The 24,768-nt window shown below is 34.8% G+C and overlaps 1 protein-coding gene across 33 annotated transcripts in view; it reads right to left on the minus strand.

The window, feature by feature from the left end:
* The window catches only part of ADGRL3 (adhesion G protein-coupled receptor L3), an 813,483-nt gene that overhangs the window by 633,781 nt on the left and 154,934 nt on the right, over positions 1-24,768 (minus strand). The window lies entirely within an intron of this gene.

A 24,768-nucleotide genomic window follows, 5' to 3' on the forward strand; every position in this document is an offset into this window, starting at 1 on the left:
GACAGCTCAGAGCCTGGAGCCTGCTTCAGATTCTGCTTCTCCCTCTCTCTCTCTGCCCCTCCCCCACCCACACTCTTTCTCTCTCCCTCAAAAATACATAAACATTTTTTAAAAATTTTTAAAAGACCATAAAAAATAAAATAAATTATATGATTTCTAAGAATTTTCTGGGTTGTTTTTTTTTGTTGTTTTTTTGCAACAGACACTTTTAATAAGATCCTGGGATATATTTAATCACTTTTATCGTTAGAAATGCTGTGGAAAAAAAAATGAGACATGTATCTTGCCACTTAATCAGTATATACAAATACATGCTCTGTGAATTTATGTATATACACAGATACTGTGATTATAATAATTTAAACGAATTCAGATTTTAAAAGTAGAAAGGAATAAACAAAAAAATAAGACTTAAGTGGTAGGTTTAAAGGGATTTTTTTAGTCTTTATTTTTCTTTAAATCACCATAATATTTCTATTCCTTTTATTATTAAACTAATATCAATATGGCAAACATTTTATTAAAAAAAAAGGAGGAGTGTCTTTCATAGTATTTTCTTTGGGATTTCAATGTTTTCTAATGGTTCTGCACTGGTCATATCAAAGTCTGAACTTTCTAGTGAGTCTATTTAAGTGCTTTATATGAGCATCAGCTGCATTAGTTAATTACTATGATACTTAGTATTTATTATGCTATTAGTAGTAATATGCTATTAGCAAAAGCCTAAGTAATCATATATGTGCCAAAACAATGACAAAATCTAACATGTATTCTATAATCTTGTCCCCAAATGGATAAGAAATTAGATATGTGGAGAAACTCATTAGCATAAAATTAAAATTAAGCTCTTCATAGAATCACTATTGATTACCATCAGATATATAAGAAAACAAATTAGTGGTAAATATATTCACTAACAAAAGCATTATATTTTGGTTGAGGATTTCAGATTATATTTTCCTAGTGAATACCCACCCATATTTGGCCAATTAGTGAGGTTTTATACCATAAGAATAATTCATTCCATATTTGAATGGCACACTTGACTACTTGAACAGGCAAATGCAAGCAATTGTTTTAGTCAATTCTTGGCTGTACATGTAAGGTATTTTTTTCCTGTTTTTTTTTTTTTTTCCATCCAATCTTAACTAACATTCTACATCTGATCATGGGTAATGAAAGCACAGGCTCTCCTAGAAATATCCTCAAGCTTTACATTTTGTTTCCCCCAATAATGAAATACATTCTGAAATCCAAACATGACTTATTCCATGAAGTTCTTTCTCCCCAACAGCACCAAACCCACTCAACCACAGACAGAACCAGTCCTATGTTCCCTGATGATCCTATACCACTTTTTATATTCTTCTATTTGGCTGAACCCCTACAACTGCTTGAGAACAGAGGCTGTGACTACCTCTTCAGTTGATATTACCCCTTCCTAAAGAACTAAGCATTTAACAGGGCCTCAAAAATTCTGACTGGGTAAACAAAGTATTTTCGTTTTAGTTAAAACAAAACAAAACAAAATTCTAAGTATTTATTGGAAACCATCTGTATTGGCCTCACATAAATTGAGACCAAGAACAAAAATGCAACATTATATGTGTCTTTGAGTTTGTTTGCTTAACTATCTTTATAGGTCCATTTTCTTTTTGTCCATAAGATCAGAGATTCTTTAATTTACAGTTTGGCTATAACTGTCTCAATGCTTCATTCAATTATATCCCTCTAGGCATTTAAGAATTAGTAGACAACTCGGACAGAAGAACAAAGTTACACGGGGTCACAGCTTCCTAAGATGAAGGAGACCAGGACTGAGGTAAATTGCAGAAAAGGAAAAGGGGAGTGCATGTCTGAAGGGAATTGAAAACCAAAAGGAAGGGAGGAAGAGGTCATATCAAATCATATCAAATGATACTGTTCCATCAGCATGAAGTGTTAGGATAAATTTCTTTTCCAATAAGTAAACGTGATCTAAAAGATTTTTATTTTTATTTCTTAATGTCTATTCACTTTGAGGGATGGAGCAAGGGAGAGGGATAGAGAATGCAAGCAGGGGAGGGGCAGAGAAAGAGAGAAAGAGAGAATTCCAAGGAGACTCTGTGTTGTCAGCACAAGCCCCAATGTGGGCTGAGTGTCACAAATCATGAGATCATGGCTTGAGCCAAAATCAAGAGTCAGAAACTCAACTAAACTAAACCACCATGCACCCCTAAAAGGGATTTTAAAACGAACTACTAGAATCATTTTTGAGCAATGTGACTACTTCGAAGGAAAGCACTCAGGAAGGATAGAAAATTTGGTGTGTTTATATTTTTATATTTTCATTACCATTCAAAAGTGACATAAAAAGAAATTCATCAGCAGTTATTGAAATTCACTCTATGCTTTGCAAATTATAGATGGAAATATCTGAATATTAGATAGCTTTAATTAAAAATTAAAAATTAAATTAATTCATACTTTAGATAAAACTTTGTTATGAAGCACATATGTAAGACAGCAACAATGGAAAATAAAATGGTAAGGATCTGATTACTAACTAAAAAAGGGGAATACATAATAAAGATAAATGTTCAAGGCAAATTTTCTAATTCTGAGATAGCAAGTTTAAAAAGTAGAGCAACATTCATTCATTCACCCATTCATCCACTACTTCATCAAATATTTTACCCAGTACCCAGGCACAGTTCTAGGTGCTGTAGATTCAGGAGTGAACTGAACAGACAAAACTAGCCCTCAAAGAGTTTATATTTACATTGTGGCTGAGGAATGGGAACAGAATGAGAAAGAAACAAACTTTATACTCTCCAAACACTTTTAGTAACATTTTAAAATTTTAAACACTTGATATTTTTGAAGATTCTATGTTCCTATTTAACCTTATTTTTTTTAAGGTTTCAAACACTTTATATCTTCACTTCACCTTTATAACATTTCTGAGGTTAGTAGGAACATTTCCTTGTTTATTTCACAAATAAATATTCTGAGACACTGAGTGTCAAAGCCAGAATTTGAATACAACTAATCCAAATTCAGTCTATACCCTCCAGCTTCTCAAATAGCATTGTGCTGATTATTATTGTCCATATTTGATAAGAGGATGCTTGCAATGAAAAACCACAGGCTTTCTTAAATGAATTCTTTACGAAATAATCATCTCAGAATTTCACAACATTGATTATGGTTTGAAGGCACCTTCACATTCTAATATTTAAATAAGATTCCAGGAAATCCAAGTAAAAATTAGTCTGGAATTGAGATGAAAATATATTTTATTATCTTGGTCTGTGTGGCATTAATTATATTTATGTGACACCTCCCACTGAACTGTCCAATAAAGGTTCAGGAAGCAATGAATAACTCATGGGTACAAACACACTTTAAAAAGATCATTGTAGTGTCAGGTAAAAGATGGTTTGCAGCCTAAGATGACACTAAAATGTTTTAAAAGATCAGTGAGAACTGAGAATAAAAAAAAAAAAAATAGAGTGAATTAGTAAACTACTTATAAGGTAATATATTTTTTTTGTCTATGAGAGTCCTTAAATCATTTTTAGAACAGTTAAATACTAGATGTCACAATTTTATTATCTGTAAAAAGAGGTATATGGCCTCATATCTATCATTTCAAATTACTTGGAAGTTAAATAAGAAAATAGGAGTCGAACTGTATATAGACACATTAACTACACTTATGACATTCAACCTCCATTACTAGATTTTCCAGTGCTGTCTCTCTAGCTGTGATGTTATTTTCCAACTACCCAGTTTCCATCTCCCAATCTATTAGTCTGAGTCATCTTCAAATATCTTCTACTTTCAGTCCATATCAGTAACTATTAGCATGTACCACCACATTATGTTCTCAGGAGACTGTTTGAATTTGGCTTTCATCTCTATTTCCGAATGTGCCACTGATAAAGATTATCATGGTTATAAGGTAATAGTGCTAAGGCAAGATCCCAAAGCATTTTACACTTAGTTTGACCTCCTGCCAACATGTGGTCACCACTGGCCCCCATACTTGGAATACTACAATAGCAACTTACTTCTTTTTTTTTTTTTAATTTTTTTTTAACATTTATTTATTTTTGAGACTGAAAGAGACAGAGCATGAATGGGGGAGGGTCAGAGAGAGAGGGAGACACAGAATCCGAAACAGGCTCCAGGCTCTGAGCGGTCAGCACAGAGCCTGATGCAGGGCTTGAACTCACGGACCGGACCATGAGATCATGACCTGAGCTGAAGTCCAATGCTCAACCGACTAAGCCACCCAGGCGCCCCACAACTTGTTATTTCTTATAGTGCCATTTTATCCCTGTTTTATCTACCTTGCAAACAGCTGCCAGAATAATCTTAGACCTCATTTTCCCCATGATGATTTCTGCACATTAATCCACAAAACATCCTATTGTTTTTCACAGGGTCTGGTTTTCAAGACCCTCTACAAGATGAGTACATTCTTTTCTATTACGAACACCTTTTTGACACTACTCTACTTTACCAGACAGAATTTCTGCATCAGCCAGCTGAGGTTGCTGACTGGTTCCTCAGACAGATTATTCCAAATAGAGTGGTTTGTTCATGCACCAAGGATGCTGTGTAGTTCTGTACACTTATAATTTTTTTTAAATGTTTATTTATTTTTGAGATAGAGAGAGAGCATGAGCGAGGGAGGGGGAGAGGAGGGGAGGGGAGGGGAGGGGAGAGGAGGGGAGGGGAGGGGAGGGGAGGGGAGGGGAGGGGAGGGGAGGGGAGAGGAGAGAGAATCAGAAGCAGGTTCCAGGTTCTGAGCTGTCAGCACAGAGCCTGACGTGGGGCTCAAAATCAGAAACTGTGAGATCATGACCTGAGCCAAAGTCGGAAGCTTAGTCGACTATACTTATACTTTGAATACTATGCTAATAGTGTGTGAAGGTCTCATCCTCTAAAGAAATTAGCCTCAAGACTTAGAGCACAAACACACCTGTAAACTTATGGTGCATTTTAAATCAAGAGTACAAAGCCTAGTCCTCAATGGGTCAAATTTTCATATAAAATCATTTTCTGCCCCCATGAATGCAAGCCATTGTAATAAGGAAGGTATCTTGGTTGTAATTTTAAATCGATAATAAAACTGGACAACATTGACAAAAACAGTTTGTTTCAGGATTGTGGAACTGGCCAGTCATCCAATAAATTAAGCGTTTTTGCCAGAAAAATTACTCTTCTTTTGGTAAGAACTGTGGGGTTCCTGTAGTATTTTTGCCTGGAAATTCTGTTATTTCTCACCCCAACCTCCAGCTAGACACTTAGATCATAAAACAAACCTTAATGAATTTAAAAGAACAGAAATTATACAAAGTAAACTGTATGACCAAACCAGAGTAAAATTTAATTTTTTTTAGAAATCCCCAAATAATTGGAAATTAAAAAAAAAAAACTTTTATAAGTACCTTATGCAAAAAAAAAATCACAAGAGAAATTAGAAAATAGTTTTCAACTGAGGAAAACTAAAGCAGAGTATACCATAATTTAATGGAATGCAGCTAAAGCAGTGCTTAAAAGTAAATTCATAGCTTGAAACATCTAAGAAGAAAGAGAAGAAGAGCAAACTAAATGCAAACTAAGCAAAAAGAAGGGAAGAATGAAAGGAAAGAATGTGTGACAGTGATCAGAATATCAACGGTAATATGAAAACATTCCTACTGCTTGTTATTAAAATCCCTTACCTTTTCTAGCCCTTAGTATCTTCATCTTTAACATGATAATTAGAATAAATTATTCACAACCCTCCTTCTCACTGAAAAATACAATTAATATTTTCTGGACCGGCAAACAAAAGTATAAATGATATTAAAAATATGCACTACATCGACAACTAATAGTTTATTAACTGAGGGAAAGGACCATAGATAATCCAAAACAAGAAATAATCTTGAAAGCTTAATCATACATTACACACATTTTCACTTATAAAAGGCTAACCCTTTTACATTTTAGTTTGATGACTATCAAAAGAAGTTATAATTAATGAAAGATAAGGGAAAACATTTATTATAGTGACAGTCTGCCATCATACACACATAGAGAGGAGAACAGAAGATAGCCTAGAATAAGACAACATAGGATAAAGTAGGGTAAGACAGGATAGGGAAGGGAAAAGAAGTATGCTTAATTAATGTCTACCATATACCCTGCCACTGGGTGATATCAAGCATTAGAGCAGTATATACAAAGACCTTGCCTTCATAGAAGAGAGTTTTGTACTTATTAAGATCAAATTTCAGAGATTAGTCCTTTTACTTATTTCCTTTAGTTTCAATTCACCTAGATGGAGATTGTTTCTTCCCTCACAGAAATGGCAATGTCCTGATTAACCAATCAATTTATCAGAAGTCCATGGCATCCATAACCAAAACTCTCATCCCAACAGGTTTTGACTAAGGTAGTACCCTTGAATGGTAATTCTTCCAGGAATGGGGTTTTTTTCTGTACTCCTTCAGCTTATAAAGATACAAAAAGGCTGGGACATTATTCATTACCAGGTATCCAAAACGAATGCAAAGCTTTCATACCTACAAACACCTCTTTCTCAGAGTTTAGCCTAGGAATGAAACAACTGATGCTTTAGCTTATATTGTGTAAGGACTATGCAGCCACTGCTCTAAGAAGACTTGGTGGGTTTCCAGGAACATTATTTCCTCAGCAACATATTGTCTTCTTTCTCTGCTTGAGAAACAGCTTCCATGTTATCAATATACAAAGCAATCATTCAATGTAATCTGTGTTTTTACCCCTCAAAAGTGCCTATGTTATAACTATAATTGCACATAACACATTCGCATCCTAATGAAAGTTTCCAAATTCTATAATAAGAAGCTATGATGCTATTTTCATTTGTAATAAAATGTGCCTACATTCCATCCTTTTAAATAATCATTTATTGGTAGAACACACTGAAATCTGCCTTTTTACTTATATCTCGTTGTGTTTTTTTTTTATTTTTTTATTTTTTTATTTTTTAAAATTTTTTTTTTTAACGTTTATTTATTTTTGAGACAGAGAGAGAGACAGAGCATGAACGGGGGAGGGGCAGAGAGAGAGGGAGACACAGAATTGTAAGCAGGCTCCAGGCTCTGAGCCATCAGCCCAGAGCCCGACGTGGGGCTCGAACTCACGGACCGTGAGATCATGACCTGAGCTGAAGTCGGATGCTTAACCGACTGAGCCACCCAGGCGCCCCTATATCTCGTTGTGTTTTATCGCATGTTCAAAATTTAAACAGGGAACTTCAAAAATGCCTAGAAACAACAATTCTGATACATGAAAACATCTTTTACTTTAAACATTATCCTATCCTTAATTATCAGGTTCTTAGTTCACAAAAATGTACTTCCCCTTCGTGGCAAACCTAGACAAATAAAACAGCTTAATCTCAAACTATTAAATGTAGTGAAAATAGCCTAAAAACAAGTTATTGTGCCTATGTGCTACTGAATATTTTCTACAGACTCATGATTGAATTTTTATAGATTTATACAGTTTCTTTCAGTTCTAGAAAAATGATTTTTATTTCCCATTTCTCAATCCCTGTCACCTGATCTCAATTCTAAGGAAAATCCAGTATGCCAGAATCCTAAGTATTACTAACGGTGAGAACCTAGTGTCTAATGAAGTGTTCTCAAAGGTTTAAGAAAGTTTGGATTGCCAAGCCAGACACTGAATCTCAGATAAGCTTCTTCCAAAAATTCTCATTCCTCTGGTCATTAAAAAAAAAAAAAAATCAATAGATGTAAATCAAAGTTTAAAAAGCTTCTGAGAAATGACCTCTGCTAAAGTCTCTTGGGGGCTTTCCAACTGTGCAGGGGGCAGGGTGTGGGATCAAAAAGCAGAAAGAAGAAGTAAAGAAATGTTTCTGAGCAAGTGAAAAAAAAATCTAGCTGGAGAACTAAAAGGGATTAGCTTACATATCAAATATCAGATTTCCATTGCATTGCTACGCTGCTTTCTCCTCTTTTTTCTGTCCCATTCTTGCCTTGCCCATAGTTCATTACATGAAACTTTATTTCCCCACTTCGTGTAAGATTTCAAGCAGAAAATCATCAGTACTGAAATCTTTAAAATGGTATGCTTTACATTACACAGTAATAAGCACCTTATCTGAGACTCCACCATCTGGAAATCAGACCAATTTAACACACAGCCCTAAATCTGGAAATATATTTAAAAGAAAAAAGAAAAAAAATCTCACAATGCACGAAAATCCAGTGAACTTGACTCACAGAGAGGCCTTCAGTCAAAACTTATTCTTTATGTTCTCCAGTATTCTAACAAAGAGAAATCAGAAGCAGAAGCAGCAAACAGACTTAACAACCACCACAAATACCTTAAGATCTGAGGAAAACTGAAAAGTACCTAGAAAGAACTGTGGAAACAGTGTTATTCAAACTGTCAAACATCTGGAGCTCTGTCACGTTAACTGAGTGGATGTTTGCCTCGATTTTTCAGGAATTTTTCTGTACCCAAAGAGGCCGCCACCGAAGCAAGACTCTATTTAACTGAAGTTTTACTCATGTACAATTCAAACTAAACATCAATCAATAAGGTCCAATTATGCTGGCATAATAAGACAATTAAAAGTTAACAGCTGTGATAAAGTATAAAGGATATGTGTATGTTTTTGTGAATTTATCCACCTCTCTTGAGGACATTACTTTTTAAGCATATTTATTTTATTTATATCTATATATACATAGATAGATAGATATAAAGAAGAGTATATAAATCCACATATAAATTTGATATCACATATCCATGATGGAGTAAATCCATATCAATCGTTCCAAACAGTGTATATATTTTTTTAATTAGTTGTCTTTTTTGGGGGGGAGAGGTGGTAGGTTGAGCATATTTCTTCATAGGACTTTTAAAAATAAAAAATGTTGCCTGCAAGCATTCAACAATTTTTTTTAAAGTAAGGGCTATCCAATTAGAACAGTATTTTTCAGAATAACAAGTAAAAGAATTTAACAAGGGAAATTTCTTAGGTGAATTAAAATAGTAAGTTTTTTTTTAAATTTAGTTAGTACTAAATTATAGTTTACATTGCTACTGAGTAGGACCAATTTACTTTGAAGTATACATGCAGAAGATATAAAGGAAACATTAATAGTTAAAATAGGAAAAATGGTTTTTTTTTTAACTTTATTTTGAGAGAAAGAAAGAGTGTAAGCAGGGGAGGGGCAGAGAGAGAGAGAGAGAGAGAGAGAGAGAGAGAGACAGAATCTGAAGCAGGCTCCAGTCTCTGAGCTGTCAGCACAGAGCCCAATGCAGGGCACGAACTCACAAACTGTGAGATCATGAAGTGAAGTGAGATGCTTAACCGACTGAGCCACACAGGGGCCCTAAGAAAAATGTTTCTATTCTTGCCACTTTCCCTCTTAGCAAATAAAGTTAATTTCTCAGATTCATACAGAATAAAATACACAAATATGACTTGACCTATAACTATAAATGAAAATTAATGTGTTTCTTATTCCTTCAAATACTATTTAAAGCTAAATGACCATGTTTTATAGAAAACACAGTCTTATCTCCATCTTCTCTTACATGATTATACACCTATTATGACTATCAGAATAGCATGCTATGGTTACTACTGCCAAAAATCATGACCAAAGAAGAATAAGATATTTCCAGGATAGTGGCAGAAAAGAGGTTTCAAAACTTGGCTGAAATAATTTTTCACCTGTAAAATCAATTTCTTTCTTCTATTGCTTCACAAAATCCCTAATAATAGGCAACTGCTTTTACATTCTGTATTTCAATTTAAATTATATTTGTTTAAAATGGATGAAAGTTTAAAATGCATAAACTATATATATACTTAGATTTCAAGTAAAGAAAACTATTTATAGCCATTTTCATTCAATAATCAATCCAGCAAAGAAAGCCACAGTAAACCTGGAGCTGGGTTAGCTAATAGTCACAAAACTGAATTAAACATTATTCCTGCTGCCAGAACACTTACAGCCAATTGTGCAAATTCTTAATAACGTACAGCACTCTTGGTTTGAAAATATTTAATTATCAACATTAGGGATAAGAATAATAATAGCAACAGTCACAAAACAACAGCAATAAGCTTAAGAGGTCAACTAACTTAATCAAAGCACGATTTAGATTACAATCTGGACAAACTGTGTTAATAGCACAATGGAGTACACAAGCAAATATACTGAAAATATTACCTAAATATTAAATAGCAAATAAAACGAAAACCTTTCTCTACTTCACTGCAGGCAAAGAAAGTCAAATGCAACTTGATCCAATTAAGCCAATTTAGGATACACAACTACTTAAAAGCTTGGGCCGTACTAAGTGATGAAGGCAAAATGGATTGAGTCCAAATCTACTTTATTTGTTTAGATGCTATTTATTATGGCTATATTTTATTATACAATAGTAAAAAAAATTACAAGGCGACATCCTGTTATTTTCCACTGGGAAAAATCTTACAGATGCACTATTAAAACTCAGCACAGACAGCAGCGTGCCAGGCTGCATTCCACTTGTGCCTTTACAGTGGGTCAATAGACACTGATGTTTATGCAGCTGATGGTAAAACTAGCCTAATTATTGCCACTTAAATCCATAAAAGTGTGGCTTTCTAGACAACTAGAACCTTTGACTCTATACATATTGTAAGGAAAAGGGTTGTTTTATCTTTTTAAATGTTTATTTTTTAGAGAGACAGACAGAATGTGAGCAGGGGAGGGGCAGAGAGAGAGGGAGACACAGAATTAGGAACAGGCTCCAGGCTCTGAATGTCAGCACAGAGCCTGACGTGGGGCTTGAACCCACGAACTGCGAGATCATGACCTGAGCTGAAGTCGGATATTGAACTGACTGAGCGACCCAGGAGCCCCAGGAAAAGGGTTGTTTTAAAATAAAGCAACTAAAACACCGTTATGTCTTCTTAAAAAACAAAATGTCTTGGGGCTGTCTAGGTGGCTCAGTTGGTTAAGCATCCGATTTCAGCTCAGGTCATGATCTCACGGTTTGTTGGTTCCAGCCCTGCATTGGGCTCTGTTCTGACAGCTCAGAGCCTGGAGCCTGCTTCAGATTCTCTCTCTCTCTTTCTCTGTCTCTCTCTCTCTCTCTCCACCTGCGCCCCGCTCACACTCTGTCTCTCTCTAAAAAATAAACAGTACAAAATTTTAATATAAATAAATAATTAAATTAAATAAAATGTCTTAATTTCCCCCCTAATACTACTACCCTATTTTTCAGGGTAGCTAGCATATCATGAAATTGCTATCATCAAATTGTAAACTGTGAGCCCTAGTTCAAATCAGTTATCTAATAAATAGTCTTATTTGTTGAGAAAGTGAATGAGCTTCACAATCACAAAAGAATAAAAAGCAAAAGAGAAAAGGAGGGAGGGAGGAGGGGAGAGAGAGACGGGGTGGGGGGAGAGGGTAAGAGAGAGGGAGAGAGTGAGAGAGAGAGAGAGAGAGACAGAGAGAGAGAGAGAGAGAAACCAAGAAATAGACTCTCAACTATAGAGAACAAACATGGTTACCAGAGGGGAGGAGGGTAGGGGTTGGGGGAAATTAGTGATGGGGATTAAGGAGTGCACTTGGCCTGATAAGCACCAGATGATGTATGGAAGTGTTGAATCACTATACTGTATGCCTAAAACTAATATAACACTGGATGTTAACTATACTGGAACTTAAAATTAAAAAAAAAAAAGATTATAATCAATTTCAAAAGAAGAGTTAAGATAATTACTTTTCTAAGCCCTATAAATATCATCTTTCTTCCTGTCATCATTACTCACATCAATCCACATTCATTGTGTACTGAACATGTTGCAAGCATTATACAGAGTTCTAACCATACGAAACAGAAAGACTATTTTTTGCCGATATTTTAGGAAGAGACTCAGAAGATAAGGCAAATTAATTTTTTTGGTTAGTATTTGCCACTTCCAAGGACACCAATTGGTGTCCTACAGTTCTATCCATTTTAGGCTAGAAATGGAAATATTGGGCTGCAGAGCTTGAGTTCTTGGAATTGCTTTCAGTTTTGAAGCAGAATCAACTTTAGATTTATGGCCCTAAAGCACTCCCTCAAAACTATGCTGATTCAAAAGCTAACAGTTCCTGACACACAACAGCATCCGTGCAAAGGACACCTGGACCACCTGAAAATGTAGGGCAGGGATGGCACTGGAGAGGACAGACACACTTTCCTTGCCTCCAATATGTGGATAGGATTCTTTCTGAGGTATTTTAGCTTAAATGATCTTGAACATCAAATAGCCTGTGTTTGCTGAGAGTCTCCTCTATGCCTTTCCATTTCCCAAAGTATGAGTCCCTTCAGCAGCTCCGTAGAGCTAAAGCAAATTAGATTTTCCAACTTAGAAAAGCCAGTTATGCTTCTGAGTAGTTGATAGCATTAAAGATTTTTTTTTTTTTTGCATTGTGATCTCCAAAGTAGTCAAGTAAACTCAACATTACAATCTCCCTTTTTTGTTTTCTGCTTTTTTTTTCTTTGTTTTGTTTCGTTTCTGTTCAGAACAACTTTAGTTAGGAAGATGCCTAGGCTGTAGCATTTGCATGGTAGTCATAATGTCATAGCCATTGTTTTATGACTTGAGCATAATGGTGTTAGCCAACAATACCCATCTCATCTCATCTTCCATTTTCTTTACCAGATAAATATGGGGGTGGGGGTGGGTAGGGGGTCATTTAGAGAATATCCTACTGCTTAATGTTCCCTCTAGAAATTCAACCTAAGGCTAAAGTAAGATTTGTCATAATTGCTAAAAGAGTTTGAAGAACATAGTTGCAGGATTATTCTTTATTACATCTATTATAATATCAATCACAACAGAGCTATTCAAAACTTGATAATGACATTGAGATACTATTAAAGAGAAAAGGCCACGGCACATCACACTATAGTAACTTTACCATTATTTCTGAATTTGGTGATCTCTCAAATGTCCTGTCCTCACCGGTAACACCAACCTGTTTGTACACATGGTAACCCACACTTAGAGTGTCCTCAGATTCTCCATCTGTGTTAATGGCTTCACTTATTTGTTCATTCATTCATTCTACATTTATTTGAAATCTACTCTACTCTAGACATTGCAATATTATGTGTGGCATAAAAATAAAGAACATGAAAGTCTTGCTTTCTAACAAACTTAATGCCCTGTGGAAACACGTTGTGTAATTAAATATTAAAAAACATGAGGTAAATACTATTAAAAAAAAAAAGAACTGATAGCAACATAGATGCACAACAGGTTTTTATGCAAAATGAACATAACAAAATCTTGCCTTGTATATTCAATACTTCATATTTCACGTATGATTACCACACAATAACAGGATATTCCATTACTAAGTAGTTTGACCACTCCCCCAATTATTTATCACAAATAATCCATAAAACATATAAAATACATATGTAATAATAAACAGCCCATAAAGCCTGGCTGTGCTGATTACAAATTCTACCTCTGATATTAGCAGCAATGAACTTAAAGTGTTTGAGCCTCAGTTTGTTCATCTGTAAAATCAACACTGCAAGTTATCTTAAAGTGTTATTAAGAAGATTAAAAGAGGGGTGCCTGGGTGGCTCAGTCAGTTAAGCACCAGATTTGGCTCAGGTCATGATCTTGCAGTTCACGAGTTCAAGCCCCCTGTCAGGTTCTGTGCTGACAGCTCAGAGCCCGGAGCCTGCTTCAGATTCTGTGTCTCCCTGTCTCTCTGCCCTCTCCTGCTTACACTCTGTCTCTCTCTCAAAAATAAACATTAAGGGGTGCCTGGGTGGCTCAGTAGGTTAAGCGCCTGACTTCAGCTCAGGTCATGATCTCACAGTCTGTGAGTTTGAGCCCCACGTCGGGCTCTGACAGCTCAGAGCCTGGAGGCTGCTTCAGATTCTGTGTCTCCCTCTCTCTCTGCCCTCCCCTGCTCACACTGTGTGTCTCTCTCTCTTTCTCTCTCTCAAAAGTACATAAACATTAAAAAAAAGTTTGTTAAAAAGATTAAAAGAAATCATCCATCTGAAAACACAGAACTGTCTTTAGCAAATAGACAAGTTTTTTAACCTATTAAATGTTATAGTTGATATTTTACATACATGTTTTTAAAATCATAATTTATAAATCATATAACACAAGTATCATTCAATAGGTGATAAATCTGCAGCACAAAGAATGTAAAACATTCTCAACACAACAGAGTTACTAAGTGGCAGATTCATAAGAAAAAATACATCCACAATATTCACAAAAGACAGAAATAAGTGACACATATTGAGCATCATAACCAATATGCTCACAACTGTAGCCACTTCAAGAGATGAGTAACACTACCAGAAAAATTCTTGGCAACAAACAGCAAAACTTCTTCAAATATCAAAAAAAAAATCTCATTGTGGTTTTGATGTGTATCTAACTAGCTAAATATTACCAGCTTTTAATTCAATCGATCTTTTTTTAAATCGAGGCCTTTGTCTCAGGAAACCTGATAAAATGAAGTATAGATATCATTGGATTTTTTATTAATAAGCAAAGGAAGAATATTATATAATCACTTCTGATATTTTGTATTACATCATTCATGAAATTACTTCAATGAAGTTTAATCTTCAAGTCTTTTGGAGTAAATATGAAATTTAGATATAAAATTTACATAGATCATATAAGATTTAGATATAAAAATTCACAGTGTTTCAGGTGAAATTATATACTTGTTTTTGCTTCTTATCAAGTTTATAATCATTTAGTTAATTTAGTTCATTAATTATGTTTAGGTTAATAACTTTGTCCTATAGTCTTAGAAAGAATGATTATAACCATTTTCAACAATACAATTTCAAAAACACAGTAATTGTTTCAACAATTGAAACCGAAAATTCCCTTGGGGCGCCCGGGGGGCTCAGTAGGTTAAGCACCTGACTTCAGCTCAGGTCATGATCTCACAACTTCTGACTTCGAGCCCCACGTCAGGCTCTGCACTGACAGTGTGGTGCCTACATGGGATCTTCTCTCCTTCTCTCCCCCCCGCCCCCCTCTCTCTGTCCATCTACCACTCATGCTCTTTCTGTCAAAAGAAAAAAAGAAAAAAAAACAACCTAAAATTCCCCTCACCGGAGTGGGAAGCTAGGACATCTCTAAGGGCATTACCAGTCTTACATTATGATTATCACAGTCATCTCCTCTAAAACTGTTAGGACAAACACCACTCATGCCAATAAACTGTGAGAGAAGCCACTGTTATAGTAACACATTCAATATAAAGTTCTAATAAGATATATCAATTCCTCAAGCTAGACAGTTTTATCAATAATACAGAGTTTAAACTCAGGGAAAAGGTAAGAGCTACTCAGGAGGCATTGGTGACAAATGTTATGCTCTGAATTAAAATATAAAAAGGATCAGGTTTTCATTGGTAAATAGCTGTACAAAGCTTTGAGAAATAGGCATTAATAATAGACACTGACATATAGCAGAAGTGTCCAGGAAGTAATCATTTTTCCTTACATAGATTTACCTTATATACATAAAATAAAATGAGATTTTTAAACATACACTTGTATCATAAAAGAAAACACATCCTTCCTCCAAGAACTTCTCCACTTCAGCTCGCACACAGTTAATTTTCTAAGTCCTTCAACTGTTTCTGGATCTCTTTCTTCAATTTTATGACCAATTATGCAGGTTTTATGACTTATGCTTTTTTTCCGTATTTATTTTCAGAGAAAGAGAGGGAGATAGTGGGGGGTAGGAGCAAAGAGAGAAGAAGAAAGAGAGGAAATCTCAAGCAGGCTCCACAGTTAACGCAGAGCCAACAGAGAGCCCATCATGGGGCTCAATCTCATGACCCTGGGATTATGAGCTGAGCTGAAATCAAGAGTCAAATGTTCAAGCAACTGAGCCACCCAGGCACCCCTATGCTTATTTCTAACAACAGCAGCAACAACAACAACATACTGCAGTATTCTTAATTACATTTATAATTTTTTTTCTAATTTTTAATTTATAGAAATCTATCAGTTTCCTATATACCCACTACTCTCTGCCAATTCATACCGTTCACGGCTCTCAGAGTATCTGTCCTAAAGTACAGGCAAATTCACAATAAAGTAGCTGGTTTTACTATGTGCTAGGCCTGGTTGTAAGCCATTTACATACAGTGACTCATCTAATCCTCACAACATCATGAAAGTAGCTATCATTACTGCCCTGATTTTAAGATGTAGCAATAGAAGCCGAGAAATTTATTCATAATTGGCAGGACCTGGACTACAAATCAAGCCTGTTTAACCCCAAAGCACATGCTCTTAACCACTTCATTTTGCTCTCTACTTTCTTCGACTGGCTTAACGCTGTTTGTATTTCAAGACTCAAACCAAAAGCAAATATTTCAATAAAGCTTTTTAAAATCATGCAATCAGTCAAAACAAAGCTCCTTCTCTCTTCTCAGAATATGTAGCTATTCTTCTCTGACCCCTTCCACTTACTAAATACTTGCTATATACCAGGCACTGCTTTATACACACATCACCACACAAATGACATAGATAATAGAGTTTCCTCCATTCCACAAACATAAGAAATGAAGGCCAATGACATTTAAAAAGTCACAGGAAGTCAAAGGGCCACTGAGGACTCAACCCAAGCAGCTGCGCTCAACATACCATGCGGAACACACAACCTTCTACTGCCTCTTGGAAAGAAGAGACGAGGGCTCATATCCAGGGTCTCCTTTTCAGAATATTCGATTCATGGCCTTTGGTGGGTTATAGTACCTCTTAGCCTCAGTTTCTTCACTGGTAATATGAATATAAAAACAGCGTTTACCTCACAGTATTGTTTACAGAACGAAATAACACAAGTACATGCTGCTAATCCTCTAGAGGAAGAGCTTTGAAAGTAACCATATCCTCAAAACTGTTGCATTAAATGTCTGAAGGGTTGTAGCCTTCACTATTTGTAACTCTAAGAGAGAAAAGTCCATTGAAATATATTGTATCCAGCAACTATGTTTACCCATCTAATATCCAAAACCCTCTTAGGGTTTAGGTTCTGGAGGCTTCTAAACAAAGAGGTTTTCTTTTAAAAAAAACTACCATGTGAAGGTAATTTTATTAATATCACATCCTCCTACTTAGCAGCTCTTAACTCGTAAGAAGTTTGGGCCAAAGACCATTTCTTAATTTCTTTTGTTCTTTTCTTTTTGGTAGCTATAAAAATTATTTGGTCCATGCCCTCTGTCATATACTTGAAGGCTGCCATCACCCTTTTTTCTTCAGGCTGAATAATCTCAATTTCTTTGGGAATTTCACATGTATCGTCCTTTCTAATAATTTTGGTCACTTTTAAGATGCCTACCTCTAATAAATAGCACTTATGTTGGATTAAATACTGTAAACTATATTCAAAGTTACCTTAGAAATATTTATAATCTTTAACATCACAACATGGCACTATCTAGCTCCCAAGGCCACCTGGGGCATAGACTATTTCCTTCTGGGTCGCCCTCAGGCATCTCCCGTTATGTCCTACCTCTCATACATTTTGTTGAAAAGACTGAAAGAAATACCCTCCATCCTATGATACAAGAGTACAAGTAGGTCATTTTTTAAGATATTTCTCCCATAGAAATCCGATCAAGATAGAAAACCAATACTGCAGAAAATGATTAATCAGTATTATATATAATACTATGTACATTAATGACAATAACAACAGGATAAGAGTGAATACTAAGAACTGATTATGTACTAAGTGATTTAAAATTCATTCATCCAGTAAATACTTAACTAATTCAACAAATGTATTGAGTCTCTCCTATGTGCTAAGCATTTTTTCTAGGTGCTGGGAACAAAGCAATGAACAAAACAAATATTCCTGACTTTGAGGGAATTAGATAACAAAACATGCTAAATAAAATATAGAGTATGTTTCATAGTGTGCAGTGATAATAAAACTGTGTAAGAATTTAAAAGTTTTAGGTAATATGACAAAAGAAACTTTCAGTAAGAAGTGACATTTCAATAAAAAAATCTAAAGGAATGAAGGTAGCAAGGTATGTGGATTATCTCTAGCAAGAACATTCTCAGCAGAGGGGACAAGTGCAAAGGCCCTCAGGCAAGAGGTGAAAGGATTTTATATACCAGCAAGGAGACTAACAGGTTGGAGTAGAGAAAGGAAAAAAAAAAATGGTGGAAGAGATCAGATAGCTACCAGGGAGCTAAATCTTTATTTTGGTACAACTTTGTAGGCTATCATTCATATTGTCTTTTATTACATGGGTTAGAAAGCCACGGGAAAATCTTGGGCACACTACAATTCATGACACATTCTTAAACGATGATTGTGGTTACAGTGTTGGGAACAGATTACAGGGGCCAGGTGGACTAGTTAGAAAGACAAGGCAATAATCCAGGTGAGTGAGGACGCATTTTAGTTACAAGGTAGTGACAGGGTAAGCAGTGAGAAGAGGTGGAATTTTCAATGTATGTAAGGAAGAACCCATAGGATTTGTTTGTGAATTGAATAGGAGGTGGGAGAGGAAAAGAAGTCAATGTTTTCTACATTTGCAGCTGAAGGGACTGCAATTTTCTGAGGCTATAAAAGCTTCAGAAAACCTTTCAGAAGTTTAGCATTAGACATATTAAGTTGGAGGTATTACAAGTCATAGCGTGGATGTCTCACAAAGTGTCTCACAAAGAGCCCAGAGTTGTTGTAAATGTTTGGGCAGAGATGAAAATTGGGGAGGAATCACCACTTAGATAAGATTTAATGTCAAATTAGAAGAGATCACCAAAGAAGAGAATACAGGCAGAAAACAGAAAAGTAGCAAAACACAGCTCTGGGCATCTCTGAGATTGGGGACAATAGAGAGAAACTATTGAAGAAAATTAAGAGAGATGCCAGAAAAATACAAGGAAAGTGGTGCCCTAAAAGACAGCAGAAAAAATGTTTCAAGGAAGAGATGACCAGTATTGAAGGCTACTGAAAGACCAAGACGAGAAAACTAAGACTTGATCTCTTGATCCACAGCATGAACATGGTCAGGATTAAAGCTGGATGGTTAAAAGAGGATGGAAGGAGGAAATTTCTGTCAGCACCTCTCACCTGCATACCTGTGCATAACTAGGGGAATACTAAAGCTAAGTAAACTGCTGTACTTAATCACCCCAGTTCTAAGGTCAGTACCTGAACCACTGGCAATATTATAACTTCCTTCGCATGTCATGTGTAGGGGACTATTTCCAATTTCTGTTAGAGTAACTTTTTTCATAGAAATGCTCCATTGTGTATATATTGAATATTTTCTCCATGAATTCTGGATTCTTGCCTTTCTTCCCAAAGAGATCAAGGTGTTTAATTGGTTTTTGACAATTTTCATGTGTCTGAAAACTGTGATATTTGTATATTTTTATCAAGAGGCTCACCAGTCATGAATGCCAAATAGCCACACACACACACACACACACACACACACACACATACACACACAGGTGGCTTTTGATGCCTAAATGAAACGATCCCTGATATAAAAAAATATAAAAGTCTTAAAAATACTTACAACATAAAAGAAGCAAGAAACCAAGGTAGATAGATATAGATACACATGATATAGATATAGATATAGATATAGATATAGATATAGATATATAGCTAGCTTTAGGTTTAGATATAGATAGATACAACAGTATAGTTGTTTTAAAACACATATAAAAATGGTAAAATAGTATTAAATATTTTTAAAATTTGGTGACCTTATAAGTGAAAAGCTCTTATTTTCATTTTTTGTATCCCTTAACAGATACACATTAACGATAATGGAAAAATATCAACATGTGATGTTATCATTCAATTTAACAAAAATTCTACTGCACTATTTAGTTCTAATTGTACTGCAATTCTTGCCCTTAAAAATTTTTCTTGGGGCACTTGGGTGGCTCAAATCAGTTGAGCATCAAACTTCGGCTCAGGTCATGATCTCACAGTTCATGGGTTCGAGCCCCACGTCAGGCTCTCTGCTGACCGCTTGCTCAGAGCCTGGAGCCTGCTTCAGATTCTGTGTCTCCTTCTCTTTCTGCCCCTCCCCTGCTCACTCTTTGTCTCACTCTGTTTCTCAAAAATAAATACATGTAAAAAATTTTTTTTAATATTTTTCTTAGTCCAAACTATTTTAATGATAATATACAAACTGAAATACATATTGATCTTTAAAAAAATCAATTTAATTTAGGACATTTATACTGTAAAATCAGAAAATGTAATCACTTGATAAAGAAGGCTATGAACCATTACTTGTCCCACATTAACATGATAAAATAAGCTTGAAAATTTGCTAATGCCAGTGGATAATGGACTGAATTTGTAATGACAGGATTTAAAATTAATGTCACTTAATTGACTAATTCAATCATCTTTGCACATATAATATGACCAACATTTTACTGAAAATAAAAAATACAAAGCAGTATATTGTGTCAGTAAATTGTATCACCAAGCTGTCAAATACCAAGGAGTAAGTTGAAATAAAGCCTCAAAGTGTTCACTGAGGTAAAAATACCTGATGTCTCAACTGGTTGTGTGAAACAGAAAACAAACAAACAAAACTTTTTCAGGACAGGATTTCACAGACATGATATTTTAATTGATTATTTTTTTACACGAGTCTTTTTCCTGATGATGGTAAATAATAAAACGGATTTGCAAGAAGTTTTCTTTATGGAGAGAAACTGCAAGGAAAATTTTAATGTTTGTTTTTCATTTAAAATGAGACCAAGCAAAGAAAATTAAGAAGCAAAAACGGAAGAAGCTATTTAATATAATGACCTTGTTGAATATCCCATGGAATGAATTGTGTTTGCTTCACTAGAGTATTACAAAATGCTTACAAAAATGAAATAAAAACTATGATTAGTATTATGGAAATGAAAAAAGCTATTGTAGATGGCCATTAGTTACATAACTATTTTTTCCTCTTTAAGGAAAAAATAATATTGGATTCTTCCTCTTAATATGTGGAATCATTTTTACTGCATTAACAGAAACAATGTTCCATTTCACTAATGAACTACCAGAAGACAGTGCATTTGAAGTAGCCTAAGTGTTCTGAAAAGAATTTTATGTAACATATTTCTTAAGGCTTAAATGCACTCTCTTCCAATATCATTGTTTTGGAATGCAGAAATCTATAATCACACAAGTAGACAACAATAAGAATACATACTAGAGGCAAGTAATTTGATCAGGAGCAAAAGCTTTTATGTTCTTAAAATTTTAGAAAAAAGAAAAGGAATTTACCATGAATAAAAGAAAGAAAATTATGGTCAGATTCATATAATCTCCTCTCTCCACTGGTCATAAGTATCACACTCTATAAATAATGTTCTAGTGTTACGTTTTCCTACACAAATAGCACCCACATATATACTTGTGTGGATAGAATAATTAATAAATTATTAGATTGTTATTATTACTGAATCTTTAATAAAAGAAACCAAATTGACAAAAATGTAATTATTATTACTAAATCTTAAATTAATAAAAGGAACCAAATTAACTAATAGATTCAGGATTTTACTTCAAAACTTGAATATTACCATGAACCTCATATCTGCACCCAAAAGACTATACTCAAAATAATTTATTCTCCCTACATTTAATCATCATTTATTGAAAACCTGCCACTTCTTGTCTTCTCTGCCAGATACACAACTCCCATAAGAAGGCTCATATAGCCCACCTATACATAAATATCTTGAGGAGATAGTGGGGTCAATGGTCTGCTGGGACAGCCAAGGCAGGCTTTGTCTAAACAGACATGGCCACAAAGGGCTCTGTTACACACCCTCTACAAATTAAAAATACCCAATTTTCACATCACCAATTTTAGAAAGATGTTTTTCATATTTTCATATGATGTTTTCATATTTTGATACATACCTTCACCTGAGAACTACAAAATGCTCTTAAACCAAATACAGTATCTGCTTATACATAACAGGAACCAGCTCAATTTCTGTGGCATGGATCTTGCATTATTATCATTTAAGGACTGAGAAACTATTTAAAAAGATAGTCTATGGGTACAAATACATATTTGGAGAGTGAAATACATGTCTCAGAGGAAGACTTCTTAGAAGAGGCTTAAAGTAAAATTAACACAATACTAACAATCTAATAATATAATGCACACAGTTGTGGCATCTGTTTACAGCTGATGAAAGTATTTTATTTTATTTGATACATTTTTGAGCAATAAACAGATTTCATTTTGCCAAATTTTAAGATCAGAATGTCAAACCTTAGTTGCATCTCAGCTAATATCACCCATCAGGCAATAAAAGAATTTGCTTTAGAAAAGAAGTCACTATTTTCACTATGAAAAAGATTCCTATTTTCATAAAATAAATCTAGTCTTTATATTTCCACTTTTAAGTAAAAGGGCCAAGGACAAATTATTCTGGTCCACTGACCTTAAATATTCCGATCAATTCAGACTGAGACTGAAGGAAAAGTTGAAACCAGAGACTGACCTACTCCAGCAAATATAAACTGAAAGGAGAAAAAAGGCCATAAAACTATACCACTCTTCAAACCAAGGCAGAACAGAGAACTCAAGGTGAACACTAGAAGCTTTTTAAAGAGTCTTAGCAAGGTCATGCTGATAAATTGAAATGAATAAGACTTGGAAGTACCAATAAATCATGCTAATTTCTTCAGAACCCACTGTCCTGGCCTCTCTGAACCCAGAGGTAATGGGCAGATTATTCACATTCCTGATTAATAATTTTAAAAATTTTATATATGTTACAATAGCTTATTGAGTCAGAGTTCAAAGTCTGTATTCTATTTGGGTCACTACAGCATCAAAAAAAAAAAAAAAAGTCTTATCTCCGCGTAATAGAGGGCTTCATACGAAGTATATAATATATGCCATTGTGCCCCATTTCCCGAATAAACAACCTCAACCATTAAAAATTCTTCTCAAATAAACCCTTCCTTTATTCCTATAATTGTTTGTAGTGCTCTTAACATAATTTTTCCTTAAACAATTGTGTTCCTGTAAGTCCATTTTATATTGTAATGTAATTAACTTAGAACTTCCAGGTATTTAGAATAAACTATTTGATAGGAGCAGCATAGCTTAGTGGTTAAAAACATCAGCAGTGCAGCTAGACTGCCAAGGATTCCATCCCTGATCCTCCACTGGTTTTGAGACCTAAGGCAAGCCACTTAACTTCTCTGCACCTCAGTTTGCTCCCCCATGTAAAGGGAATGAATCATTACTTGCATCATAGGGTGGCTGTGAAGATTAAGAGGTAACAAAGTCAATCACTTAGAGTACACAAGGCACACAGTAAAAACAAATAAATACTTGGTATTACAATTAGTTATATACTACATGTTTCTGAGAGAAAAGAAGAAAAACACAAATGCAGAGTATGGCTGGGTAAGTGTTCTACCATGAAAATGAAAATGAGACTATTAAATCCACTTGTGGTATTAGAAAAGTGGCAAACAATACTAGTTAACTTTATTGCTTTAAAAGAATTAATTCCAACAAGAAAAGTAAATAGAAAAATGCAAAGCATGGGTTTATAGCCATCAGCTACACATAAAAACTGCTAAAAACCTTCACTCTGTCATCTCTTTTGGAGGGTGAGTGGAAGCTAAAGTATTTTGAAATCATTACCCTTAGAATGACCTTTAACTCATATATACTTTGGTACTTATATCTAAAAATATTTTCTATTTAGCCATTATTCTATTTTTACACCTGATTTAATAACTAGTTAATATCACCCACTATCCAGTTTGTTTTATTGTTCATTTTTTTAAAAAAGGATCCAGTAAAAGTTTAGATCCAGTATTTAAATGTTTTTTAAAGCTTATTTTTATTTATTTTGAGAGAGAGAGAGAGATAGAGAGCCAGTGGGGGAGGGGCAGAGAGACAGAATCCAAAGCAGGCTCCAATATATCAGTGCAGAGCCTGGGTAGAGCCCAGTGTGGGGCTGGAACTCACAAACTATGACATCATGACCTGAATGTAAATCAAGAGTCAGATGTTTAACCAACTGAACCACCCAAGTGCCCCTTACATATGGTTACTAATGGTCTCTTAATCTAGAAAGACTCCCTCCAATAGTGGAATTTTCTTTTTTTGAGTATAGTTGACACAAATGTTATATTAATTTCAGGTATGCAATATAGTGATTCAACATCTCTATATATTATGCTATGCTAACAATGTGGAATATTTTTCAGTTGCACCTTTCCAATGTTAATCGCAGTTAGCTTATTTTTTGTTCAGGTATAATTGACATAAAATATTAGTTTCAGGTATAGAACATGGTGATTGGATATTTACATATATTGCAAAATAATTACAATAAATCTAGTTAACAATCATCACTATATAGTTCAATTTTTTTCTTTTCTGATGAGAACTTTTAAGATTGACTCTTAACAAAGTTTAATATGTAATACAGTATTATTAACTATAGTCACTATGCTGTACATTCCCTCCTTGACTTACTTATAACTGGAAATTTCTACCCTTTGTCTCGCTTCACCAATTTCTCCTTCCCATCCTGTGCCTTTGACGACCACAAATCTATTCTCTGTATCTATGAACTTGCTTTTTCTTTACTTTTTTTTAATTGTACAGATAAGTAAGATCATATGGTATTTGTCCTTCTCCGACTTATTTCACTTAGCATAAT

The sequence above is a fragment of the Panthera pardus genome, unplaced genomic scaffold (assembly GCF_024362965.1).
Source record: "Panthera pardus isolate Hobbes unplaced genomic scaffold, ASM2436296v1 HiC_scaffold_13, whole genome shotgun sequence".
Classification (NCBI taxonomy): Eukaryota; Metazoa; Chordata; class Mammalia; order Carnivora; family Felidae; genus Panthera; species Panthera pardus.